General features: G+C 39.4%; 1 protein-coding gene across 1 annotated transcript in view; it reads left to right on the top strand.

Moving 5' to 3' along the window:
- Positions 1–23716, top strand: part of IL1RAPL2 (interleukin 1 receptor accessory protein like 2) — a 1316228-nt gene that overhangs the window by 96808 nt on the left and 1195704 nt on the right. The gene's annotated exons all lie outside the window — the stretch shown is intronic.

Raw genomic sequence — 23716 nt, 5'->3', positions numbered from 1 at the left:
GAAGCACTTGTATTCTAGCTATGTTGGCAGGTAGCCAAAATAAAAATGAAGTTTTAGCCTACCACTGAGCAAATACTGGGAAACCAGTGGAATTTTGTTAAACTTCAATGACCAGTAGTACTCTCAGTGGACAATGAAATGTTAAGGGCCTAATTTGAGTTGGTTACATTTTCTAGTGAATAAACATCCGGGAGCAAACATTTACAAATGAGAAGATAGGAATCCTAGAAAAATATATACCCTTTCCTCCTAATTGAGGGTGCAGCATTACATCTTAAATGAAAGATTTTGATAACTATCAGTGAGCTTTAGTTCTTCCTGTTTGTACTGAATCTCTAACAGGCAGAACTTTGAAGCCTCCAACTTTGGAAATATTAGCTAATTGCCTGAAGAAGAATTTCTTGAAGAAATAACTGTTCCTAAAACATGGTGGTCTGGCAGGCAGCCATGATTATACTAAGAGATTAGCTGTAGCCAGTAGATTTCCCAATCAGAGCTTAATCATTGTTTAATAACACGTGGATATTATATATGTCTTTCAGTTTTGATTACATATTCTAGCTATAATTACCAACTGTGCGGGATATTTTAAGAATTTGTTTTTTGTCTGTAATCATTCCAGTGAGATATTAAGAAACATATCATTATATGGAAATATTGCATTGGGGGTTTCTACTGGCTTCTAATTCAGTTACTTCTCAGAATTAAATGTATGTGCTTTTCTTCCTCATTAGGTACAAAATCAAGGCAGTGAAATTCATGCTTACTTTCTGAAGCAATAAATTCTGGGTGGGTCACGCAGTTTGGTTAATGTTTGTTTTCTGAAGCAAGAACACTTGCTAACTGAAGTGACTAACAAATAGTGTTGATCATCAATTGATAATATTTAATAATTATTTTACAAAAGTGAATCATAGACTATAAAATAGAATAATAATACTGAAGTTCAAAGGATTCTGGATTGGTAAAGGTAGGGTAATATATTGACTTTTTCTCATCCTAGAGATTCCTTATGTTTTTAAATTACATGTGTGCTTTTGTATATTGTGACTTTTCAACTGTATTTGTGCTTAACATTTTACCTGTCATCTAACTTGGCATATTGTTCATTGCTGCTTTTGTTTGCCTTCCTAAAGTCACGTTTTCACTTTTGATGTTAGTTCAGATTGATTGTTTCTGAAATAAAACTCTTGGAAAGATTAGTTATCAACAAATGTAATCTGTTGTATCAGATCCAATTTCTCTCACTTGGTTACATCATGATGTCTATAGCAGAATCTGAAAGAAAAAAAGCATTGCAAGTTTAAAAAGTCATCAATAAAATGTAAGCCAAATAAAATCCAATGTAACAAACATGCAAGTTGTTACCTATGCATTTTACCTTATATGTTGTTTTCTTATTACTTATGAAGAGAGCAGCTCTCAAAAATGCCCATGTAGAGGTTATAATGGGTATACAATTGTCATTCAAAGATCAACTTTTTAATGCTTTCCCCCTTTATTTTTACTTCTCGAGTGTGAGGCTGTTTGTTGCTTACTAGGAATTTTTAGTGTGGTAAGTGGTGCCATGTTTTCAGTCATCTTTATTAAAGAAATATTACCCAAAATATAGTCCTCTTAGGAAGTGTTTCAGTGATTTCAGTCTCTTCACCCACCTCCTTTACCTCTACTTCCCTTCCAGGACAACAACAATTGTATTAGAACAAAACTTTTCCCACAGGTTGAAACAATTGAAATGGTTTGAATGCACAGCTGGATTTTTTTCTTTTAGACCCTTTGTTTCCATTTCCAGTGTGTATATAATGGAGAAGGCAGAAAAGGCTAATGGGTTTATGTTGGTTCCAGTGTGTGTGTGTGTGTGTGTGTGTGTGTGGTGGGAAGGGTTGTTTATATGTGATTCATTGCAAAATGCAAAATATCAGAGACAGGATATATCTTAGTTGTCAAAGCTGATCAAACTGGGGGTAGTTTGGAGCAGTTCTTTTATTTTTTATTTTTTGACGGGCAGAGTGGACAGTGAGACAGACAGAGAGAAAGGTCTTCCTTTTTTCCGTGGTTCACCCCACAGTGGCCGCTGCGGCCGGCGCACCGCGCTGATCCGAAGCCAGGAGCCAGGAGCTTCTCCTGGTCTCCCATGCGGGTGCAGGGCCCAAGGACTTGGGCCATCCTCCACTGCACTCCCAAGCCACAGCAGAGAGCTGGCCTGGAAGAGGAGCAACCGGGATCAGAATCCGGCGCCCCGACCGGGACTAGAACCTGGTGTGCCGGCGCGGCAGGTGGAGGATTAGCCTGGTGAGCCGCAGTGCCGGCCGGAGCAGTTCTTTTCATTCTTGTCTTTTACTTAGCCTCCTTCATCATAACTCCCTCACTAGCCCTATACTTGTGTTAATATTTTATGTAGAAAATAGAATTATTTGTACTATCATTATACTTGAATTGCCTTTATTTTTGAAGAACACTAAAAATGTTTTGGAGTATCTGTAGTATAAAATTTTGCTTTGTGTAGTTTGTGAAGTCCTTTGCCTTTTGTTGCTTAAAGAGATCTGATTTCGTGCTTGCATGGTTGTTTATTGTAGAATTACTCATGAAACTCAGAGCTTTCATTTTTCTCCCTGCTTCCCTTCCCCCAAATTGAAAAGTGAAGAATGATTGTACCCTTTGTTCATTAACATTTATGACTGTTTAGTGCCAGATGCAAAACTAGCTATAATGATTTGTGTGCAGTTTGTTGTAGACAGGGATCCCTTTCACTGAGATCCCTGTAAGTACTGATGTCAAGGGCCTCCCTTATGCACGTGACAAAGAGAAGTAAGTTTCTTCTATGCTTATCAAACAAGAAAAAGAAGTTAACAACAGATGAAAATTCAGTTTTTGTTTGTTTCTTAATCTCCTCTGGCCACATATCAAAGGAAAACTCTTGGTTTTGGGTAGTGTACAATTTTTAGAAGAGATATCATAGGCTGTATGTTTCCATGCAGGCTATATGATTCCATGCAGTTTCTAAGTAAGCCCAGCCACTAACCCTGACTTGGGAAAGAGCAAGGATACATCTGACACCGCATGCTAGGTTTGATTGCATTACAGCATAGTAAAATGCACAGCATCTAATTTTAAGGTTTGTAGCTAATTGGCCAAGTGTGGGGTCTTTTTGTTTATTTTTTTTACATAATATCCATCACATCCTTCAGTTTTCACATTGTCTAAATGTGGGACTAAATAGATAATGTCATGTAGAAAGTCTGCTTTATTGAAAATGTTTACTTAGCTTAGAAGTATCGTTTTTAATGGCAGGAACTTGGCTAATATCTCATCAAAAGTCAATGAGCTAAATGTCACCTTTCCTAATAGAAGACACATGCACCTAACACTAATTTTACTGTGATTGGTGGGAGAAATTACTATCCTTTGAGAAAATCTCATTCCAAAACTCCTGTTTACCTGTGTTTTTTTTTAATCTGAAAATATATGCTTCAAATAAAATGTCTGTTTCCTTTTGACGCATGAACTGTTCCTTTAGTGTTTCTCTGACTTCTGCTGAATAGGAAATGTTAGTTGTGTTATGCAATTCTTGGCATTTTACTCCCCAGTCCAGTTCTGCATACCAGAGGAGAAAGCATCAGTTTGATGGGAAGATATGTTTAACTTTGAACTCAAATTGGGTCATCTTGCAGTTAGTTCATCTGGAAGATGACAATAGCAAAAAATTTCACAATGATCTGATATTGGGGAAGGGGAAATTCCATAGCTACCAAAATATTGGAATTAGCTAGAAAAATGTAGTCTGTAGTGGTAAAGAGGATGTAAAGACCTGCTGGCACCCAGTGGGTACTTATAGATAGAATTTGAATTGACTTGAACAGAACCACTCAGTTCTATGTAATGAGAGAATGGCTTTATTAGAGGCTCTGGTGTCCAGGTTTATAAAATTATGGAATTTTCTGATTATTGATGAGGAGGTAGCAATTTATCCTCACTTGAAACAAATTGGTTTTAGAATTTCTATCTAGATAACTGAGGAAGACCATAGAAGAACAGAGATTGTGTGAGCCTGCGTTTCTAGTAAAAGCTCAAGAGAATCTCTCAAGCCACCTACAAGTATAAACATGATAACTTTCTTATGAAACTACTTGCTATACAATTAAAATTAAATGAAACATCATGCTTTTACATCTTCAAAAGGAGACAATAAGCTATTTTGTTTCAAACTGCCGAGTTCAATATAATGTTCTAAGGATGTTCACAGTGTAACTTTAAGATTTATTTATTCTTTGAAAGGCAGAGTTGCAGAGAGAGAGAGGTCTTCATCTGCTGGTTCACTCCCCAATGGCTGCAACAGCCAGAGCTGGGCCAATTTGAAGCCAGGAACCAAGAGCTTCTTCCGGGTCTCCCACACGGGTGTAGGGGCCCAAGCATTTGGGCCATCTTCTACTGCTTTCCCAGGCCATTAGCAGAGAACTGAACTGGAAGTAGAGTAGCTGGGACAGGAACTGGTGCTGATATGGAATGCCAGCCAGCACTGCAGGCAGCAGCTTTACCTGCTATGCCACATCGCAGGCCCTGATCTGTTCTTTAATTCAAAGAGACAGTCTGAGATTGAGTTTAATTAAGGTGACTTCTCTAGAGGAAACCGTATCTTTGTAAAGGGGGAAAATAGTACTGGAATGACTGTCCTGGACATTGGGAGTGATATAGGACAAAGTTTAGAGTCTTAGACAAAGTTTAAAATAAATAAGTACACAGATGGAAGGTGTAAGAAAGAACCTGTGGCCATTATTGGAGGATGGCCCAGGTGCTTGGGCCCTGCACCCCGTGGGAGACCAGGAAAAGCACCTGGCTCCTGGCTCCTGCCATCGGATCAGCGCGGTGCGCTGGCTGCAGCGCGCCGGCCACGGCGGCCATTGGAGGGTGAACCAACGGCAAAAGGAAGACCTTTCTCTCTGTCTCTCTTTCTCACTGTCCACTCTGCCTGTCAAAAAAAAAATACTTAATTTCATTGAGATAAGTGAATAAGCAAATCATACCATTCCATAGTGTATGGAATACTATATAGCTATCAAAATGACCAGAATTTAGACTGTGTTCATATAAGGGCATATTAATATTGCCATCCCTTGGTATTTGGTGGAGATTGATTCCAGGACCCTCCATGGATACCCACATCTGCTGATGCTAAAGTTCCTAATAAATGGCATAACATTTGCATATAACTTATGCGCATCCTCCTGAATACTTTAAGTCACCTCTGCATTACTTAAAATACATAATAGCATGTACATGATATGTAAATAGTTGTACACTGTTTTGGGGAATAATAAAGAACTATGTTCATGTTGAATACACATGCAACCATCATAGGCTTAACTGAATGCTTTCTGATGTATCTTCTGTGGCTGGTTGGTAGAACAGCTATAGAATTCATGGATATAGAGAGCTGACTGTATATTAGGCAAAAAAAAGGCACAAAACAACCATGTTGGGTGCTGGTTTGTGTCCCAGCTGCTCCACTTCTGATCCAACTCCTTGCTAATGGCCCAAGTGTTTGGGCCCCTGCCATCTATATGGGAGACCCAGAAGAATCTCCTGGCTTTAGCCTGGCCCAGCACTGGCCATTGTGGCCATCTGGGGAGTAAACCAGTGGATGGAAGGTCCCTCTCTCCCCCACTCCCTCTCTCCCCCACTTCCTCTCTCTCCCTCCCCCACTCCCTCTCTTCCTCTCTTCATTCCCACTCCAACCTGACTTTCAATAAATAATGAGATTTTTTTAAAATATGCCATTCTATTAATAAAAGTAAAGATTTTCGATTGATTCAAATTTATAGTTAAAAGGATTTTTTTCCCTATGAATTGGTTAAACCTGATTAAAACAGATCTAGTTAACTGGAAAGACATACTTTTACAGGAGAGGCTTCACGTATGAAATGCTTGGAGAATAATAAGAGAATTTGATTCAATATTCAATTGCAAGGGACAAGCCCACAAAGCTAGAGGAGTCAAAGAAGGGCAAGACAAATAGAGGAAATTATGTAGAAGATGAAGGACTTGAGGCAAACCTTGACAGCCAGGTGGGAGTAGACCAGGCTGGAATGGGAGAAGGGAACAAAGTAAGAAACACAATGTAAGTGGATATACAGGGATGACAGTGAATGTACCATGTGTATCTAGGGAGTGGTAAATAAACATACTTAAAAAATTCATGGAAAATGGAATTAAAAGCAAGTTTATTTTGGTGCAAGAAAATTTTGAAATCCATAATTTTTAATACATATTTTCTATTAACTTTTAAAGATCTCTTATGCATGGATTTCAAAAATTATTTTTAAGCCTTTATTTTGTTTATTTGAAAGCAGAGTGACAGGGAGAGACAGAGACAGAAAGAGATTGTCCATCCATTGGTTCACTCCCCAAATGGCTGTAAAGGTTGGGATTGGGCCTGGCTGAAGCCAGGAGCCCAGAACTTCATCCTGGTCTCCCATATGGGTGGCAGGGACCCAAGTATTGTGCCGTCTTCTGCTGCTTTCCTAGGCCCGTTAGCAGGGAGATAGATTTGCCTATGTTGCTGTACCACAATACCAGCTGCATATTTTAAAAATTTTGTACCAAAATGTACATATAATCCAATCTTTCCATGATGTTTTTGAAATCTTGTTCAGTCAGCAAATTTTGAAAAGCAGTTGAGGGTGGCTAGGGAAGCCAAGCTAAATAGGTCTCCTGAATTTTGGGTTAAAGTAGTTTAGATTACTAGTAGATTTTATTTTTCAGTAAATAGAGATGATGACATTTGTAGTAATATGCAGGATTGATTGTAAAGAATAGTAAAATGAGGAAGAAAGAAGTCTAAAATGATTCCCATGGGGGAAACCAGAATTTGACTTGGGAATTTTGGCTATAGGACAGATTAGAATGAGTTTCTTCTTATTTTTTTCTCAACTTTTAATTTTGAAACATTTCAAAGCTACTGGAAAGTTAGAGTTGCGCAGTGGTCATCCATATACTCTTTTATTATTTAAAAATGTTTTTTTCATTTTATTTGAAAGGCAGACACACGGCGGGAGAGAGAGAGATCTTCCATTTGTTGCTTCACTCCCCAAATGCCTAAGGTAGCCAGCACTGGGCAGGGCTGAGCTAGGAACTAGGAAGTCTAGCTGTGAGAGTTTTAATAGTTTGTGTTTTTGTAAAAGATTTATCCATTTTATCTTACTTTGTCAGAGTAGACCTCTTTTTACTCCCCTGTGGATTTTGCCAGTGCTTGGCTTGAGGTTTGGTTGGGGGTGGTGGTTGGCCTTGTTTATGGCCTGTTCCTTTCTCCTAAGATGGGACCTTCTTGGAGTCTTAGTTGTATGTCCACATGAAGAAGCTGTTCCCTCTCAGCACTTGTTCTTTAATATTATTCTATCACTAACCCTGCAATGGTCAATTCCTGATGATAACCCAACTTTTCATAGTCCTGCTCTGAACATGTTCAGTCCAGTTTTGTAACACACTCAGGGGAATGCCTATACAGATTTCATGGACTGCCCTCTGTGACCTTATCTCATTTTACTGTAGCTTTTGATTCATTTAACTGCCCTGAACTTTGACCTCTGTAGCTTCAGTTTAAAAAGATTGTTGTGCTCTATTAGGATTCTAACTCACTGAGCCAGAGTTAGATTCGTCTGCCTGTGGAGAGTAGGACTGATTGTGTGGGGGACCTACTTCGTGAGTTACCATTTACTCTGAGATCACAGTTTGGTATTTCCTGTTCCATCCTATATGTTGTCCAATTGTATTGTTGCTTTCTTGTGGGAGAGCAGATTTAGTTACTGTTATTTTACCCTAACCTGAAGTAGAAATTATCCTGTTACCCATGGATACCACATCATTCCTGGAGCAATTTCTTGATATCTGTCATAAGGGAGATATACCAGGCTTAACTTGGTACAGGTTCCATTTAGTGTAAAATAATATTGAAGACTTTTTAATTTAAAAATCTAAAAAGATACATAAAAATTGTACATTTTTCTGAGGTACTATTCAGTTTTTCTATACTATATAAAGTCAAATCAGGGTAAACATCTCTATCTCTTCAAATACTTAACATTTCTTTATAGGTAAAACATTCAAAATTCTATCTTCTGTTTTATATAAGGAAATACATTATCATTGTAGTTATCGCACTGTGCAATGGAACACCAGAGCTGCTTTATCCTAACTGTAACTTAGAACCCATTTATCAACCTTTTCCTACTCCTCTATCCCCACTTAGTCTATCAAACCTCTGATAACCACTGTTCTAGCCTCAAGTTCTGTGAATTTTAACAATTTAAATAATAGGGGCCAGCATTGTGGTGTAGCACAGTTCAGTGCCTGCTACAATGGCATCCCATGCGGGTGCCGGTTCAAGTCCCAGCTGCTCCACTTCCAATCCAATTTGATTTTTTTTGCCCTTTTAAGTTAAATATTTTTGTTTATTTTGTTTTATTTTATTTATTTATTTATTTTTTGACAGGCAGAGTGGACAGTGAGAGAGAGAGACAGAGAGAAAGGTCTTCCTTTGCCGTTGGTTCACCCTCCAGTGGCCGCCACGGCTGACGCGCTGCGGCCGGCGCACCGCACTGATCTGATGGCAGGAGCCAGGTACTTATTCTGGTCTCCCATGGGGTGCAGGGCCCAGGGACTTGGGCCATCCTCCACTGCACTCCCTGGCCACAGCAGAGAGCTGGCCTGGAAGAGGGGCAACGGGGACAGAATCCGGCGCCCCAACTGGGACTAGAACCCAGTGTGCCGGCGCCACAAGGCGGAGGATTAGCCTAGTGAGCCGCGGCACTGGCTTTTTTTTGTTTTGTTTTATTATTATTTTTTTATTTTTTGACAGGCAGAGTGGACAGTGAGAGAGACAGAAAGGAAGTTAAATATTTTTGAATACACAAAAATGTCCATAATTGGAAATCCAGTTAAAAATGTTTTATTCTCATACATATCCCTTCTACCTGGTCTTGTACATACCCTGTTTCAATTGATTCCTTTAGTTGCTGATATTTCCTTCCTTTTTTGCACAAATTAATGCATTTAAAGAAAGTATTTTAAAGACAGTGACAGAGGGAGAGACAGGAAGAGCAAGATCTTCCATCTGGTGGTTCACTCCCCAAATGGCTAAAAGAGCCTGAGCTGGGCCAGAACAAAGGCAGAAGCCAGGAGCTCCATTCAAATCTCCCACATAGGTGGCAGGGAAATCAAGTACTTAAGCCATCATCTGCTTCTTCTAGCAGTATTATCATGGAGATGAATTGGAAGCAGAATAGCCTTGAACTGTCACTGTGATAAGGGAAGGGTATGTCCCAAGCAATGGCTTAACCTGATGTGCCACAATGCCTGCCCCAATGTATGAATTTTTATTTCTGCTTGTTCAGTGTATACAAGGTAGCAAAAATATAACCATTTTTTATTCTTGTTTTTTTCAATTGCTCTATATTGAAAATCAAGGACATGGGTTGTCTAAATGCTTTTTTTCTTATAGTGTGTTATGCTTCATAAAAGTTCAAATTATATCAAAATAGAAAACTGTCTTGTTTTCATCCTCAGAGTTACCTCCTCATTGCATTTCATATGGAAGCTTTCATATAGTTCCTTTGGATATGTAAATATATAGATCATGTATTCTACATAAATCTCATGTATTTTTCAAACTTGGAATTATATTGAACATACTATTATCCAACTGAATTTGTTACTTAACATATCTATAACCTCTAATCCTTGACAATACACATCTAACCCAGATATTTAAATATTGTGCACTATTTCATTGTGCTGACTTTCTGTAAAATTGAATCTGTGCTCTATTTATGAAGGTTAGAGTTTTATTCCTAGGTTTTGCTATTCCAGAAGAATGCTCCAAGAAGCACTCTATTACATAGATCTCAGTGTAGTACAAGAGCAAATAGTTTTCGTAGGATAGATTCCTTGAAGTGGAAATGTTGGAAAAAGTTTTATGCAAATTTTTGAAATAAATGAACAAATTGCCTACCAATATCACTGTTTAAACCTATATTTAACCAACAGCATATGAGTTCTTTTCTAATTACACCTTTGATAACTGTATGTTGTCAATTAAAGAATTTTACCAAAATAAGTAAAAAAAAAAAATCTCACTGCTTACTAAAATGACTATGTTCCTTGGATTCAAGGAACCTTAGAAATTGTGTGTGTGTGTGTGTGTGTGTGTGTGAGAGAGAGAGAGAGAGAGAGAGAGACAGAGAGAGAGAAAGAGAAAGAGAAAGAGAGAGAATATGCATGTGAGCGTAAGCTCACATACACAGTATCAGTAACAAAATAATCTGTGTAGTTAAAAATCTCTACCTAGTCCTTTATGTTGAGCAACACAGAATGGCAGAGAAGAGAATGTGAATTTACTGAGTTGTTATTTTGGTCATTATACATCAACAAACATCTGATATGATCCTTTATTATCCTTTATGACACTGGTTTTCTTCCATGAAAATGGATGGATAATTAAGCTAATTAAAATATGTAGTGAATTTAAAAGCTGGAAAATCTGGATATAATTCCATATTAGGATCCTGCCCAGTTCTGTAGAATCACTTAAATTATAGAAGTTACCTAGCTTGGTATCATGTTGAATTTGTTACTGTCCAAGAGGTTAAAGAATGAGAGAAAAGAATGATTGATACTTTCATTAATTTTGATATTGGGATTTATCCCATCCATAAGAACAGTCAAGAACTTCAATGAACGGGCTCTTTCCTACTCTGTTGTTTTGAAGTCAAGGGATATTTTATCTGCCAGAATGAAGAGAAACTTTGAATGTATGTTATTTCTGCTAGGTGAGTTTCTATCATAACCCAACTCATGTAGGCATGTCAGGCTAAAGTGCATCCTTTGTGGCTCTGCTGACTTCTACAGGTGTAATTTTCTCTAAATGAAATATGTGCTTTGCAAAAGTAAACCTTTAGTGATGCTTATAGTTTGTTCCCTGGGGAAAGCTGGCACCCAGAGATTTCTTAAAATATGCATGACACCCGTATTCCATCAGAGGAATACTGAATATGCAGTTTTAAACTTTTGCAGATATTCTAATTGTTGCCTTATCTTTAATTCCATGTGTTTATTTAAAACCATCGCAGAGAACAGAAGAACCACGTTTTGCCAGGATGGCATCAGGACTGTTCTCTAAAAGAAATGCTGTGATATTCAGTGACTTTCCCCTGGCTAAAAAGAGTTGGGTCTTGCTTCTTTCTATGGGTATGACTTAGAAGAGCTGTGCTCTAAATGTGCCCTCCCTAAATGGCTCCAGATTAAGAAATGTATAGTTTTCAGAAGTGTTCATTAAACCTTGAGATGAGTGACATGTATTTGGCAACATGGCTTTGTGGAGAAATAATATGGATTTGCAAAAACTAAATTCTCCTAAAGAATGTGATAGAAACATGGCATCTATTAATTCAGCAAGCATGGAAGTAGACTATTAAAGTCTTGTGCTGGCCACGTGCATGCGACTCAGAAATGGACAAGAGAGGCTTTTTGCTCGCAAGGAATTCAGTAAATCATAGAAGGAAGAAACTACCATACATTGATTGTTACTATATGCCAGGCACTTGATATGTATTGTCTCCTCATACTTACACACTGAAGTAGGTAAATCATAGTCTTGTTTTGCAAATAGGGGAATTGAGCCTTGGAATTGCTAAATAATTTGGCTACTTTTACACAGCTGTTAGATGTTACAGCCAGGATATAAGCCCAGGCTTTAAAATTTTTTATTTATTTGAAAGGCAGAGAGATCCTTCACTGGTTCACTCCCCAAATTCCTGCAACAGCTAGGACTGGGTCAGGCCAGGAGTCAGCAGCTCAGTCCCATGTGTGTTACAGGGATCCAAGGACTTGAGCCATCACCTGGTGCCTCCCAGTGCGGGCATTAGCAGGAACCTGGAATTGGAAACTGAGTTGGGACTCAAACCCAGGCACTGTGATGTGGGATACGGATGTCCCAGGTGACTTCATAACCACTGCATAAAATGCCTGCCCTTAAAATGCAGGTTTATCTGACTCCAGGATGCTGCTCTTCGACACCATACCATGCTGACCTTTTGTGAGGGTACCAGTAGCCTCATTTTAAAAGTCAGAAAACTGAAGCTCTGATGAGTTTATCCATAGTCTCCAACTGTTAGGTGATGGTCTGAAACCAGGATTTGCCATTTAATTCCAGAGTTCATGCTCTTCACACCATGGCTGTGTTTTATTTAAAACTTCCATAAAAGGTATGCAATAACAAGAGTCATATAAGAAGCAAAGATACAGTTTAGATGGCAGAGATATTATTTCCAGTTGAGGATGAGGGAGATGATTATCACGGAAGGATTCAGGGGACGCTATCATTTGACATTGACTGTGAAGAAGGGGGTTGAGAATAGTGACCTGGGCTGTATTTAGAGGAAACAGCAGCAGGCAAATGTATGGATGCATAAAGTAAGGCTGTTTTTTTTTAAAGCTTTATTTATTTATTTGAGACGCAGAGAGAGAGAGGTAGATAACGGTCTTCCATATGCTGGTTCACTCCCTAAGTAGCTGCAATGGCCAGAACTGGGCCAATCTGAAGCCAGGAACCTGGAGCTGCCTCTAGGTCTCCCATGCAGGTGCAGGGGCCCAAACATTTGGGCCATCTTCTGCTTTCCAAGGCCATAGCAGAGAGCTGGATCAGAAGAGGAGCAGCCGGTATTCAATATGATGCCCATATAGGATGGTGGCTGTAGCTGCTATGCCATAGCACTGGCCCCAGAAAATGGTTTTTGAATACAAAGTAGCCCCCTTTGACTGACTGGAGGTCAGTATATGATTTAACCAGTTAGAAAACATATTTGCACAGAAAGATGTAGCCAGACATATAGTTTCTTGAATATATCTTCAGTTTTTAAATTACAGGGAAAATACTGAGAACTCAGAAATGAAATGTGGGTTGAGGTTACTCAGATTGGGACACTCTAGTCCTGGGCTAGTGTTTGTTTCTGTTGCTGCTAAGTGGAAAGTATAAAGAAAGATTCAGTTGGAGTTTTATCTGAAATTAGGAAAATGATTTTTGAATAAAATAAATTGCTAAGTAATGCAGTACTTTCAATTATAAATCACGTTAAAGCTTATTAATCTGTATTCTTCTTCAGTTCTGGAGAATTAATGATTTTAAAAGGAGAAAAGTAAAGTAACTTGTTTCTAGTCTTAGCATTACCAGCAGGTGGCACTATAATACATTCCTTCTATAGCTCTAAAGTAGTGTTTTACCATCCTGTGGCTGAGTCTGAAATTAGAAGAAATGACAGCTTTTAGAGTGACTCTAACGTGATTAATCTAACCTTAACACACATGTACTAAGCACCTCATTCCACCATGATTCTCCACTTTTGGAGAGCTACTCTGCTTAGATTATCACTGAACTATCTCAGAACCTTTCTATTTGTCTCCAAGAGTGTGAGACCTGTCTCGAGTTACTTTTCAAGAAGTTCTTCAAAGTTAGGTGTTCAAAGGCAGAAGATACAGAAGAGCTAGTTCGATTAGCGGATTTTACTTTTGGCACTCTCTCCAGCCATTCAGCTTTTGACATCGTTGCTGCATTTTTGGGTATGTAGCTCTGGCCAAGGCTGAACAGTTTCCAAAAGATTAACAATTTTCTCAAGCTTTACTTTGAACATTCCCACTACTAAAATAGGCAACAGCAAGTTTCACCTTCAAATAATCCACGTGGATGCACTGAGATACAACTGAGTGCTTGATGCTACTGGACATACTCTTTGCTTTTAAACAGTCTTTTCCTTTTGCTCAAGTGACACATGTTTGTCCTGGATCTGTCTTTATCTTTCTAGACACTCTTTTTCAGTCTATATGATAACTTCTTTTTCCTCTGCTTGTCCTTTAAAAGTTGCATTTCTCCAGCATTTTCTGATTCCCTTTAAAAAAATCACTCTACACTTCCTCAAAGTTCCAGCTCCGTTGGTATTAACTACCACATCACTGCTTCTCAGCAGTTCCTGTATTAGAATCACCTGGGGAGCTTTTAAAACCATCTTCTTGTGCAAGTCTCACCCCCATATTTGCTGATTTAGACAAGGGTAGGGCCCGGACACCAGGAGGTTTCGATTTAACTCCTAGCCAATTCCAGTTACAGCCAGGGTTGAGAACCCTGACTTTTGAGAATTCTAAATCTAGCGAATTCAAATCTAAAAAAAATTTTTTTTGACAGGCAGAGTGGACAGTGAGAGAGAGAGACAGAGAGAAAGGTCTTCCTTTGCCGTTGGTTCACCCTCCAATGGCCGCCGCGGCCGGCGCACCGCGCTGATCCGATGGCAGGAGCCAGGTACTTATGCTGGTCTCCCATGGGGTGCAGGGCCCAAGGACTTGGACCATCCTCCACTGCACTCCCTGGCCACAGCAGAGAGCTGGCCTAGAAGAGGGGCAACCGGGACAGAATCCAGCGCCCCGACTGGGACTAAAACCCGGTGTGCCGGCGCCGCAAGGCGGAGGATTAGCCTGGTGAGCCGGCCTCAAATCTAAATTTTTAATCTCTTTCCTTCAAATTCCACCTTTCCTATTGTGTACCCTATCTTGGTTAAAATGACATTATCATTCTATTTGAGCCAGGTTATATGGAGTAATCCACAAATATTTCATGATTTTTTTATATCCAATAATCACCAAGTTACTCCAATTCTAATAGTAAAATATCTTCCTCTTCATCCTACCTTCCACTAACCTGGTTTAGCCTTTTGTCATTTATGTCCTGAAGATTGAGCAAGCTTGTGACCTGGTCTTTTTTTTTTTTCTAAAGATTGATTTTATTTATTTGAAAGACAGTTACAGAGAGAGAGGTAGAGACAGAGAGAGAGAGCTTCCATCCATTGGTTCACTCCCCAGATGGCTGCGATGGCCAGAGCTGTGCCGATCTGAAGCCAGGAGCCAGGAGCTTCTTCCAGGTCTCCCACATTGGGCCATTTTTCTACTGCTTTCCCAGGCCATAGCAGAGAGCTGAATCCGAAGAGGAGCAGCCAGGACTAGAACTGGCTCCAATATGGGATGCCGGTGCTTCAGGCCAGGGCGTTAACCGGCTGCACCACAGCGCCGGCACTGTGACCTGGTCTTTTTCACCTTCCAGCCCCTTCTAAGTTTCTACCCATTTTCCATAATGGTTGCAAATGATGTTTTTACTTATAGATATATAATAATATGTAAGTATTCAGTCCTCTAATAAGTATTTTAGATCAACTACTATGTTCTAGACCATTTCTTGAGGAATAAAACTCTTGGCTCCCTACTGCATACAACAGTTTAAATGAGTCGTGACATATAATCTGTGATATACAATATCACCCTGAGTTAATTCCTTTTTTAAAAGATTTATTTATTTTTATTTGAAAGAGTTACACAGAGAGGGAAGGGGAGATGAGATGCAGAGAGAGAGGTCTTTCATCTGCTGGTTCACTCCCCAATTGGCTGCAATGGCCAGAGCTGTGCTGAAGCCAGGAGTCAGGAGCTTCTTCCAGGTCTCCCATGTGGGAGGGGCTCAAGGACTTGGGCCATCTTCTACTGCTTTCCCAGGCCATAGCAGAGAGCTGGATCAGAAGTGAAGTAGTTGGAACTCAAACCGGTGCCCATGTCGGATGCCGGCACTGCAGGTGGCAGCTTTACTTATTACACCAAAATGCGCCCCCCCCCACCGAGTTTATTCCTTAATTAGTTCATCTGTTCAGTAATGAAGTGTTCAGTGTCCCACGATGTGCTAGGTAATGTGCTAATTTTATCTAAATATAAAAATATGTGTGCTATTCTATATGTACAAATGCACCTTAACTTCTGAGTGGATCAGGTCCAAATAAAGCCATCATCATTTGGAACTTTCGTAAGTCAGAAATGCAGTTAATACACTTTACCTACCAAACACGTGAGCTCTGCAACACAGTATGCAGCAGATTGTCATTTGTGTCCACTCATGATCATGGGGCTGAGTCGGAGCAGCACTTGCTTCCACTGCTCTGCATCATGAGAGAGGATTGTATTGCATATCACTAGCCTGGGAAAAGGTAAAGAAGATTTAAAATACAGTTCCTACTAAATGTATTTCTTTTGTACCATTGTAAAATCAAAAAAAAATTTATGTCAAATCATTTTTAGTCAGGGACTGCATGTATACATGCGCACAATCCATTTTGGCCACAGGCTCCTCAGTCTCCATTTTGTGCCTCTCAGAGACCATACATCCTTCCATACAGGAAGCCATCCTGAGTTATTTATCATTCTGGAAAAGAACTGTTCACTTTCCCAGCTCGGAGCATTTTCTCTTATGCTTTCTTCACTTTAAAAATCCTTTTCCACCTTCTCTGCCTTTTGATAATACTATTCACCTTTGAAAACCCATTTCAATTGTCATTTTCTCTGTGTAACTTTCCTTGATTGCCCCCACCCACTCATTTCTTCCAAGAAGAATTAATTGCCCCTCCTCTGTGCTGTTGGAGCATTTCGTTTATACTTCTACATTATAACTGGCCATATTGTGATTTTTGTTACTTGTACATCTGTCTTTTCTACCAGACCTGTGAAGTTTTGGAGGCAAAAAATAAGCTGCTTTGGATTCTCTGTACCTAGTAGACGGCCTTGTACATAGTAGTTGATCTATGAATGTTATAAGATGATTGAGTAATACTTATGGATTGTTGGCCTCCTTGCAGACTAGAGAAATAAAACCACTGAGATAGGAAGTTGTCAAGCAACCTGGAATTACTAAGCATCCCACCTTTAACAGTCTGGAAGTGTCAGAGCATAGCCTGTCTACTCTCAGGTTCTGTTGTTTGTTATAAGTGTCTCTTAAACTCAATCGTCATCTATACAGCCCATATTCACAGACTATATAATGAACTGTTTTTAAAGATTCATTTATTTATTTGAAAGGCAGAGAGAGAGAGAGGTCTTCCATCCGCTGGTTCACTCACCAAATTGCCACAGTGGCTGGAGTTGCGCCGATCAGGAGCCAGGAGCTTCCTCCAGGTCTCCCACGTGGGTGCTGGGGCCCGAGGACTTGGGCCATCTTTCACTGCTTTCCCAGGCCATAGCAGAAAGCTGGATCGGAAGTGGAGCAGCCAGGACTCAAACCAGTGGCCATGTGGGATGCTGGCACTGCAAGTGGCAGCTTTACCCGCTACTCCACGCCACAGTGCCGGCCCCTTTTATAATGAATTTTTTATAATGAATTTTTAATATATAAATACCACCCACTTCACTTCAGTCTCATTAGTATTAGTGACTTCGGTTATTTATGTCTCAAGTGATATGATTAAGGACAAAGAGCATGAGAGAGTCAATAAGCTTTGTAGGCTGGGGGAGATGAAGGCTAATTACATTCTATTTGTCTTTCTTAAGACAAAATTATCATGCATGTGACCTTGAATCTCAAAGAGCCTCAAGAAAATGCTGTGTAAATGTACAACCAGGAGCAATACAGGCCATGGGATGCCATATTTAAACTTACACTTTGGCTGAAAATAGTAGATAAAACTATAGCAATGGCAGAACTGATGAGGGACAGGTCATAAACCCTATGTAGTGCAAACATTTGTGACAGTGTTGTCTCCTACCCTGCATACTCAGTGGAATGACAGTACAAAGGAGCTACACCTCTAGTTGTCAGGAGTAGGAGGGCCTGGTTTATTGATATGCTGCTAAATTGGTCAGGTTTAAGTTTACCTTTTGATAAAGCCTCTGCATCTCATCCTTCCTTTTTATGTTTATTCAAAGCAAATTTTTCCAGCTCTTTGAGGACTTCCTTAGACACTCCAATTTCTCTTTTGATAAAAGGTGGCAGAATTCTTTTCCTTTTTTTCTGTTTAAGTTAATCCTGAGTGTGATTCTCAAGTCCTGCTGCTGCTTTGACCAACACTATTGCTACTGAGTTTGGTTTACTTAGTATTAATTCAATTTCCCTAAAACGCTGATCCATTAGTGAGCAGATATCTAAAATCTGATTATGAATTTAAGAAATCTGTCTTAAGGATAGATATTTAGTGCAGCGATTAAGACACTGCTTGGGGAGTCTGCTTTCCGATTGGAGTGCTTGAGTTTGAGTCCCAGCTCCACTCTGAATTCCAGTTTCCTTTTAATGTATACCCTGGAAGGCAACAAGTGACAGCTTTAGTACCTGGGCTTCTGACACCAATGTGGGAAAACTCGACTCAGTTTCATTTTCCTGGCTTTGACCTGACCCAGCCCCAGGTGCTGTGAGCATGTTGGGGAATAGTGAATCAGCAGATGAAAGATCTTTCTCTCTCTCTCTCTCCATCTCTCTGCCTTTCAATGAAACAGTTACCTGCACCACCATGTTCATAGCAACACTATTCACGACAGTCAAAATTTGGAATTAACCGAAGTGTCCATCATCAGATGAATGGATAAAGAAATTTTGGTATATATACACAATGGAATATTATTCAGCTTTAAAAAAGAATGAAATTCTACCATTTGTAGCAAAATGGATGCAACTGGAAGACATCGTGTTGAGTGAAATAAGCCAGCCCCAGAAAGATTATGTGTGTTCCCTTGTATGTGCTAGCTAACATTGAAAAAAAATAAGTGTGTGTCAGTATTGCTGCAAATGTAGTTGTGTTTTTTTTTTTTTTTTGACAGGCAGAGTGGACAGTGAGAGAGAGACAGAGAGAGAAAGGTCTTCCTTTTGCCGTTGGTTCACTCTCCAATGGCCGCCGCTGCAGCCGGCGCACCGCGCTGATCCTGGCAGGAGCCAGGAGCCAGGTGCTTTTTCCTGGTCTCCCATGGGGTGCAGGGCCCAAGCACCTGGGCCATCCTCCACTGCACTCCCTGGCCATAGCAGAGAGCTGGCCTGGAAGAGGGGCAACCGGGACAGAATCCGGCGCCCCAACCGGGACTAGAACCCGGTGTGCCGGCGCCGCAAGGTGGAGGATTAGCCTATTGAGCCACGGCGCCGGCTGCAAATGTAGTTTTGTAAAGCTTTGTTTTCTACCTTTGTGAAACCAATGGTTAAGAATATTAAGTGGTTTTAGGAGTTTAGCCTGTGTACTTTTTGTCCCCGAGTTTGATGATGAGGCTTGTCATAGCCTTTGATGTCTCATGGATTTTTTTAGGAGTGACTGCTCTCATCAAACTTCTTGGATCCTTCCCCTCACATTTACTTGGTGCCCTTTTCATTGCTCTTAGGGGAGCTTAGTCTGCCATTTTCACATTCTTGATTATTTATGCTGCTTTGAATGTCCAACTGGGCAGGCGAGAAACCAGGGGAACGATCTGTTGCATCACTTTGCATAAAATTAACATGATTATTTTATATAAACCCATAGGTTACAGACTAATTTACATAAACCTGGCATTCAGGAGGTTCAACCTTTACCTTATCAAGGAAAGTGAAATAAATCAAGACAGCTAAAACCAAGTATATTCAAGCCATCAGAAAATGGGGCAGACAAAAAGGCAGTATGGGGTAGAAATTTCTTACAGTTTCCCAACAAACTCATAATGTCTTAAGTGACTGAAGAGGTTTTCTGATCCAGCTTCTGCTCAGTATAATCAATCAAGAGCACAACAAGTAGGTGATGGTGTGGCTGACAGTTACACCTTCAGAACAAAAAGCCTAGTAAACAGTCTCTAATTTTGGAAAACCTGCAGTTGTTAGTAAGTGCAAATCTGTTCTTTGAATAAGCTTCTAATGGATCTTATATCTGCCTGTTAGAATCAGTCTAGTCCAATGGTTCTTAATCTAGGGTCCATGGACAAGGCCTAAATGAGTCTTCAACTCCTCTGAAATTGTTGTGTATGGGCACATGTCAGAATATGTGTGTATCTAAAGCTTTCAATTGATTTTGAAAGAGGACTAGTGATTCTTGATCAGTGCAACTTCCGAAGCAGTTGTAAGTGCTTCATACTTAAGAGGGAACCATGGCTTAATGCTTTGGTGTTGCCATCTTGGAATTCTTAGCAATTAATGTGCAGGTGACTCTGTTCATTTTGCACTGGGACCTGTGGATTATAGAATAACTACTCTAAAATATGAAGCTCAAACCAAAAAAGGAAACCCTGAAATTCCTAGAAAACAAATCTTTGGAATGTTTTAAGTTCAGGAGGCATGCATCATCCTTCTGTTTAGCTTCTGGCCCTGCTTGTATATCCAGAGAATTTATCTTCTCAGCTTAAGCAACCTCTGCTTCCTCTCTGTTTTCTTTACTTTCTTCTCTGCCCTATGACAACCTGGAATCCCTGTCCACTATTGTATTTTGTAATGCATCTAATTTATTAGTTATTAACCTAGAATCCATGCCGACAATCTCATTTTGTAACTTATCTAATTTATCTTTATACTAATTCAAGCTTTCACACCAATTTTAGTACAAAAGCTAGATTGCATCTAACTAGAGAAAATTAAGAACTTTTATTAATATTAACAGAGTTATCTATCTTTGGGTATCTTGAATTTGAGCACAGTGGATTCTGTCAGGGTAAAAATATATTCTTAAAGCAGACCATTCACATGTATCCAATTCATTTTACCAAGTTCTATCTTATCTTTCTGTGTACAAAAGCTTTTAAATTGATTTCTTTCCTCTTTTTGATTGATCAGGGTCTTTCCCTTTCACATAAAATATTTTCTTAATAAATTTAATATGCTAAATTACATATTCTCATATCAAATACTGCATTTAATTTATAACAGAAAACTCAGCAAAGTGTAATGTAAATTAATTGCATATTTTAATTTAGCATATTATTAAAATACAGTTCATAAAAGATTGGCAATTTTTTTGGGGAAATATCCCAAAGAGAGCTTCTGAAGATCATTAGGTAAATGTGGTATTACCCTTTGGTGACCTTGGACTCTATTGTGGAAGAAAGGCAGATCACAGTCATTCTGAAACATGGAGGAGAGGAAAAGAAAATGTTATTGGATGAAAGGTTAAAAGGCCTATGATTTTTTTGCCTTGAATAATGAAATCTAAGGATGACATGAAAGAAATGAGAATTTTGATGAAGAGTTGTCTTCTGTATTCAAAGAAAAATAGTTGATTTAAGATTTAGGTTGACATTTGAAGAAATTATTTTTTAAATTAAGAGAATCATGTTCTGCATAGGTTAGAGAGTTACTTACCTAAGGCAAGGGCCTCCACCAGATGATCTTGAAGTTTCTTCAAATTCTGAGTTTTTACCCTTGGGGCTTAAAATCCTACTTCTTTGGTAAATGAAGGCTGGCGTGCACTTTTTTTCTGACTTGTTTTCATCTTGGGCTTTTCATCTTCAGTCTTATTTATGTGTTAGGCACATGTCCCTTCTGGGGAAGAATAGAGTGAAAGGGAGTTGTCCTTTGTTGAATGGCCAGAGTTACTACCCTTAAGTATCTAAATAGGAATTGTCTTTTTCAACTTCATCATCTGAAAAATTGTGCAATTGTATCAATTTTGTTGCCGCTATTCAAAATATTTTGGAGAATTGTCGTTGGAACCCATGGCATGATCTAGATAACTTTTTTTAATTCTTTTTATTATTTAATAAATGTGAATTTACAAAGTGCAACTTTTGTATTGTTGTGGCCCCCCCCAACCTCCCTCCCTCCCGTGGCCCTCCCATCTCCCACTCCCTCTCCCATCCCGCCCTTCATCGAGTTTCATTTTCAATTACCTTCATATACAGAAGATCAACTTAGTATACACTAAGCAAGGATTTCAACAGGCTGCACTCACAACCGCACAAGGTATAGGGTATTGTTCGACTAGTAGTGTTGTTTTTAAGTTTCATAGTAAAACACATTAAGGACAGAGATCCTACGTGGGGAGCATGTACTCAGTGACTCCCGTTGTTGATTTAACAATTGGCACTCTTATTTATGGCGTCAGCAATCACCTGAGGCTCTTGCCATGAGCTGTCTAGGCTATGGAAGCCCCTTGAGTTCATCGACTCTGAACTTGTTTAGTCAAGGCCATATCACAGTGGAGGTTCCTTCCTCCCTTCCATGCCTGTGAGACTCTCATGGGCCTTTTAGCCAGATGATCTAGATAACTTTTAAGATGGACCTAGCCTTTGAATGTGATCTGCTTCTTTAAAATCGCTGCAAACAATTACAATGACAACAACAAAACCAATATCAAATAGAGAACTTCATTGGCTTGCAACTAAACTAGATATGAAAGCATGATTAGGAGAGAAATTTCAAAAAAATTATAATAGAACCTAAAACAGTGCTAGTAAGTAGAATAGATGGCTGATTAATTTGATTAAAGAAAAATACCATTCAAAATCTTAAAATCACAGTAGTCTCATCATCTCATTATTGTAGCCTCTATATACAACCAATTAACCAAAGATTCATAGAATCATGGAATAGTATCCCTTGAAATCCCTGAGTGATAATTTTGTATAATATACTCACCCTCACCTCTATCATTATCACATACATATCTCAACTAAAATATTTCAGAAAGACTGTCACTGGACTCCAGAGCATGACTTAGTTTCCCTAACACCTGGGTCAAGGTATAATAGATAGTAGAGACTCAATAAATATTCATTGAGTATATGAGTATATTTAGAACTTTGAAAGACCCTGCCAGAAGTTAAGGCATCTCAAATTTATTTTCATGAATGTTAATTACGCAAAACTGTAGAATAGGAGTGAGGAAGGAATCTTGTTATTGGATCATTCTGATGGTTGTGAGTCTAGTTAGAATTTTCTATACAGAAAAATATCAAGATTGACCTATATCCTTAGCTACTAGAAAGAGTTCTTTAAAGATCATTTTTGTGATTTGAATCAAATTCAGATATTACTTTTTTTCTCTTATAACTGATAATTGTTGAGTGCTGTGTAGAAATGTTTGGCCTGGTATTGTTTCTGTAAGTAGCTAGCCAGAAGATACCAGATTTATAGAAAATTAATGCTCTGATGTATATCCAGACTTCACCTGATATGTCCTTCATTGCACTCTGAGATTGCACTTGCCATATAGTGCCCTGGAGTACAATCCTTCCCTCTTTTCTCCCTTCTCAGAATTGTACCCCTGGAATGTAGACCTGACTTTGAACACACATGAGGAATCCCTATGGGTCAAGTACTAGACAAAGAATTTTCTGCACATTCCTAGCAGTTAATTGGAATTGCTTCAGAATCTAATACAGGGGTCAGAGAGAAGGGCAGAATGAGGAGGTCAATGCTGGGTTTATCTACCCCGTTTCAACCATAGCAGCTTTGCTTTTGTTTGATAGCTATGCTTCTGGGAAAGATATTGTTTACAAATTAGATTCACTAACATGGTGAGAGTAGATTGGAGATGTAATTTATTATTTTTTAATTTTTGTTAAAGATTTATTTATTTATTTGAAAGTCAGAGTTAGCGAGAGAAGGAGAGGCAGAGAGAGAGGTCTTCCATCCGCTGGTTCACTCCCCAGTTGGCCGCAACGGCTGAAGCTGTGCTGATACGAAGCCAGGAGCTTCTTCTGGGTCTCCCATGTGAATGCTGGGGCCCAAGGACTTGGGCCATCTTCTGCTTTCCCAGGCCACAGCAGAGAGCTGGATCGGAAGTGGAGCAGCCGGGTCTCGGACTGGCGCCCATATGGGATGCTGGTGCTTCAGGCCAGGGCGTTAACCTGCTGTGCCACACTGCTGGCCCCTGGAGATATAATTTATTCGTTAAGGTAGTTGAAATGATTCCACCTACTGTTTCATTATAGAATATTA

The sequence above is a fragment of the Oryctolagus cuniculus genome, chromosome X (assembly GCF_964237555.1).
Source record: "Oryctolagus cuniculus chromosome X, mOryCun1.1, whole genome shotgun sequence".
NCBI lineage: Eukaryota > Metazoa > Chordata > Mammalia > Lagomorpha > Leporidae > Oryctolagus > Oryctolagus cuniculus.
The sequence above is the reverse complement of the archived record's forward strand: the minus strand, read 5'-3'. Positions and strand labels throughout refer to the sequence as shown.